This window comes from Schistocerca serialis, chromosome 4, assembly GCF_023864345.2.
Source record: "Schistocerca serialis cubense isolate TAMUIC-IGC-003099 chromosome 4, iqSchSeri2.2, whole genome shotgun sequence".
Taxonomy (NCBI): domain Eukaryota; kingdom Metazoa; phylum Arthropoda; class Insecta; order Orthoptera; family Acrididae; genus Schistocerca; species Schistocerca serialis.
Window position 1 is genome coordinate 414,328,111 of NC_064641.1, and position 5,000 is coordinate 414,333,110.

Genomic DNA, 5,000 nt, shown 5'->3' on the forward strand with positions numbered 1-5,000 from the left:
CCCTGGAATCCTCTAGCAGGGAGATAGGGTTTGGAACGCGAAGAGCACCGCAGTTGCGGCGGTGTCCCGATCTTCCCCTCGGACCTTGAAAATCCGGGAGAGGGCCACGTGGAGGTGTCGCGCCGGTTCGTACCCATATCCGCAGCAGGTCTCCAAGGTGAAGAGCCTCTAGTCGATAGAATAATGTAGGTAAGGGAAGTCGGCAAATTGGATCCGTAACTTCGGGATAAGGATTGGCTCTGAGGATCGGGGCGTGTCGGGCTTGGTCGGGAAGTGGGTCAGCGCTAACGTGCCGGGCCTGGGCGAGGTGAGTGCCGTAGGGGTGCCGGTAAGTGCGGGCGTTTAGCGCGGGCGTGGTCTGCTCTCGCCGTTGGTCGGCCTCGTGCTGGCCGGCGGTGCAGGATGCGCGCGCCTGCGCGGCGTTCGCGCCCCGGTGCTTCAACCTGCGTGCAGGATCCGAGCTCGGTCCCGTGCCTTGGCCTCCCACGGATCTTCCTTGCTGCGAGGCCGCGTCCGCCTTAGCGTGCTCCTCCGGGGGCGCGCGGGTGCGCGGATTCTCTTCGGCCGCCATTCAACGATCAACTCAGAACTGGCACGGACTGGGGGAATCCGACTGTCTAATTAAAACAAAGCATTGCGATGGCCCTAGCGGGTGTTGACGCAATGTGATTTCTGCCCAGTGCTCTGAATGTCAACGTGAAGAAATTCAAGCAAGCGCGGGTAAACGGCGGGAGTAACTATGACTCTCTTAAGGCGCATGGCCTACCGGATTGCTTTGTCGAGTACGTCGAGCGGTGCTACGAGGGCAGCACGACAGTGATAGCGGACGGCGCCGGCGTGGGCGTGTCTGTGCAGCCAGCACGGGGCGTTCGCCAGGGCGATCCCCTCTCCCCCCTCCTGTTCAACTTTGCGGTGGACTACGTTTTAGGCCAACTGCCCTCCCACATCGGAGCTCGGATCCTCGGTCGCAGAGTCAACGCTGCGGCCTTTGCAGATGACGTCTTGCTGTTTGCAGCGACCCCGAGGGGCTTGCAGTCCCTCATCGACGCAGCTACCGCAGCCCTCGCCCACCTGGGGCTGCAGATCAACGCCCGGAAGTGTTTCACCCTCGCCTTAGTCGCGTCAGGGCGCGAGAAGAAGGTGAAGGTGGACAGCAATGTCACCTTCACAGCAGGCAATACCACCATGCCTGCCCTGCGTGTGGGTGAAACCTTCCGGTACCTGGGGCTGCAATTTTCCACGGCGGGTCGCTGCGTCTTCAATCCACGTCGCCACCTGGTGGAGCAGCTTGACGTCATCTCCCGAGCTCCGCTGAAGCCGCAACAGCGCCTCCACGCTCTCACCAACGTACTTCTCCCTGGCCTGTACCACGGGCTGGCCCTCAGCCGCACCCGGGTGGGTGCATTGAAGTCGGCCGACGTCACCATCCGGGCCGCCGTCAGGAGATGGTTCCGCCTTCCGGCGGACACCCCCCTGGGATACTTCCACGCTCCTGTTGCCCAGGGGGGCCTCGGCATTCCATCTTGCCGATGGATGGGTCCGACCCTCCGTCGGTCCCGTCTCCTGGCGCTGAAGAAGATAGGGCCAGCCTGCGACGGTGCAGGCATGGATGAGGTGCAGCGTGAGATCGAGGTGCTGGAGCGCCACCTAATGTGGGAGGGCCACCTCCTCAAATCGTCAACGCAGGTTGGGGAAATGTGGGCGGCGCGCCTACACATCGCCATTGACGGTGCGGCGCTGTCATCTTCTGCCGCCGTCAGTGGCCAACATCAGTGGGTCGCCGACACCAGTCGCCTGCTATCTGGGCGTGAATACATCGACGCCCTCCGCGCCCGCATCAACGCCTTCCCTACGAAGGCACGGCGCAGTCGCGGGCGGGAGGCGGACACCAGATGCCGCGCGGGATGCCAGGCCGTGGAGACCGCCAACCACGTACTTCAGGCTTGCTTTCGGACGCACGGGTCCCGGGTCAAGCGCCATGACGCTGTAGTGCGTTATGTCGCCCGTGGACTCGCGCAGAGGGGCTTCAATGTCTCTGTGGAGCCCCACCTCCGAACATCTGAGGGCATCCGCAAGCCTGACGTGGTGGCGGTCAAAGACGGCATCGCCCGCGTGGTCGACGCCCAGATAGTCGGAGACCACCTCCGGCTCGACTGGTGTCACTCCCAGAAGGCGGCCTACTACGACACGCCGTCCATCCGGCGTGCCATCTCCAACCTGCACCGTGACGTTGAGGAGGTGATTGTGTCCACCGCGACGTTGAACTGGAGGGGTGTATGGTCTCCAGCGTCGGCGAGGGATCTCGCCGCCTTAGGCTTCCGACCCCGAGAACTGGCGGTGCTGAGCACAAGAACACTACAGAGCTGCTGCAAAAGTTACAAGATTTTCGAGCGTATGACGGCTCCTAGCCCGAAGCAGCGTGTCGGCGTCGGCTAGGCTGCTGGTTATTTTTCTTCGCCTTGACTCCTGGGGCCTATCCACAGGAGGAATAAACCGTCTTTGTTCTTCCTTCTTTGTGTCTTTATTTTGTGTTTTTGTTGTTGTTCTTCCGCACTAATATATATGTATATGTGTATGTTAGTTTTATACTTGTATCTTGTGGCACCGCCCTGTAAGTCCCCACCTCGGTGGCGGACATGGCGTCAAACACCTGCCACGCATTATATATGTATATATTATGTGTTATTCAAATTATTTTGAATAAAGACGGCTGTTGATGGCCAAGTGGCGGCGGTGTGGCTGCATCCGGACTTGGCTTTTCGAAGTGCGGTCTTGATGTAGTCGTGCTGCTGCTGCGAGGTGCCTTCCTTGGGTTATAGTTACAGGGAGAGTGATGCGCAATACATGGGCCTAGCCCTCTTAGCCTCTCCTCTCCTGCGGTCTTCTCCCCTTCTCGTGGGCCCGCTGATTTTCGCAGAGTGGAAGACCGCACCAGGGGCTTGGGGGGGTTACCAGCCCCCCCTCGCATTATCCCTTTATAGTTGGGGGCAGCCTACAAGAAACAAGAGATGGTGGCCCTTCCGCTGAAGGTGCCACCCCAGCTACCCCAGCACCTATCCGGCCAACCGGCCGTAACGAAAATGCGATAGTTTGTGTAGCTCCCTTTGCTTGCAGTGAGTGCCACCGCACTTTTACCACGAAGAACGGTCTCGGGGTCCATCGCCGCCGCCAACACCTTGCGGCCGCCAACGCTGAGATCGTGACGGAGAGGCATCGCGCGAGGTGGACGGAGGAAGAAGTCCTGTCGCTCGCCAAGGCAGAGGCCGAACTGTTCCTTGAGAGGGACGCCCGGTTCTTCTTCGTTAATCAAGAGCTTATTAGGATGTTCCCCGACCGAACGCTTGAGGCAATCAAGTGCCGACGGCGGCAAGCTGCCCACAAGCAGCTTGTCCGCCAATTCATGGAGGCGCTTGAGATCGGTCGGGGGGAAGAGCCGGCGTCCCGCCGGGGAGCAGCGAGCTCGCTGCCTGACGCGGGCGAGGCCGCTGCGCCGCCCGTCGACGCAGCCGAGGACTTCGCGGCCGACACCACCGGGCCGCCGCCGGAGGGGCCGACTGACGCCGCCATCTGGGAGCATCTGGCGGGGCTACCTGCTTCCGCCCAGCGTTTCTCTGCTCTGGATCGAGTCATTGGTCTGGGGCGGGGCACGCCGCCCGATGTCATCCTGGGCATGCTCCCGGATGCCCTTGCGTCGGTCGGGTCCAGGGGGGAGAGGTCGATCACCAGGGCACAGCGGCCGCGCCAATCATCCAAGCGGCCGCCTGCTGCCCCGCCGCTGCAGAAGCGCAAGCGGCGCCGCTGGGAGTTCGCGCGGACACAGGACGCCTTCCGCAGGTCGCGTGCACGTTGCGTGCGCGGCTTGCTGGACGGCACCCTGCTGCAGCCGCCACCCGACATCCCCGGTCTGCTGGACTTCTGGGCGGACCTCTTCACGAAGAAGCCGATCTCTACCGCTGGCTTCATCCGTGACCGCCTTCTCCCGCACTCGGAGCCTGTCGCTCCTGAGTGCCTTTGGGGGCCGGTCACACGTGAGGAGGTCGCTGCTGCCTTGCCGCCCAGGGGATCGGCGGCCGGGCCGGACGGCCTGACTCCAGCGGAGCTGCGGCGCCTGCCGCATGAAGTCCTGGTGAAACTCTTGAACCTCTTCCTCCTGGCCCGCGCCCTCCCCGAGCGTCTGCTTCGCGCCCGGACGTCACTTCTCCCCAAAACGGCTGCACCAACATCCCCCGCTGACTTTCGCCCCATTACGGTCTGCTCGGTGTTGGCGCGGACCTTTCACAAGGTTCTCGCGTCACGCCTGATGCGTGCATGTGCTGTGGACGAACGTCAGCGGGCATTCATCCCCCGGGATGGGATGTTGGAAAACACCTTCATCTTGGACACTGCTCTCACCGACGCAGTCCGCTCCTGTCGCTCTGTTTTTGTGGCATCGATCGACGTCTCTAAAGCGTTCGATTCGGTGGACCATGCTGCCCTCCGCCCCGTGCTGAGGGCTCATGGCCTGCCGGATTGCTTTATTGAGTACGTCGAAAGGTGTTACGAGGGTAGCACGACAGTGATAGCGGGCGGCGCCGACGTGGGCGTGCCCCTGCAGCCGGCAAGGGGTGTGCGTCAGGGTGACCCCCTCTCCCCCCTCCTTTTCAATTTTGCGGTGGACTATGTTTTGAGTCAACTTCCCTCCCACATCGGAGCTCGGATCCTCGGCCGCAAAGTCAACGCTGCGGCCTTCGCAGATGACGTCCTGCTTTTTGCATCGACCGCGAGGGGATTGCAGTCCCTCATCGACGCAGCCGTCGCAGCCCTCGGCCATCTGGGGCTGCAGATCAACGCCCGGAAGTGTTTCACCCTCGCTTTAGTCGCGTCTGGGCGTGACAAGAAGGTGAAGGTCGACGCCGACGTTACCTTCAAAGCGGGCAACGCCACCATGCCCGCCCTACGTGTGGGTGAAACCTTCCGGTATCTGGGACTGCAATTCTCCACCGCGGGTCGCTGCGTGTTCA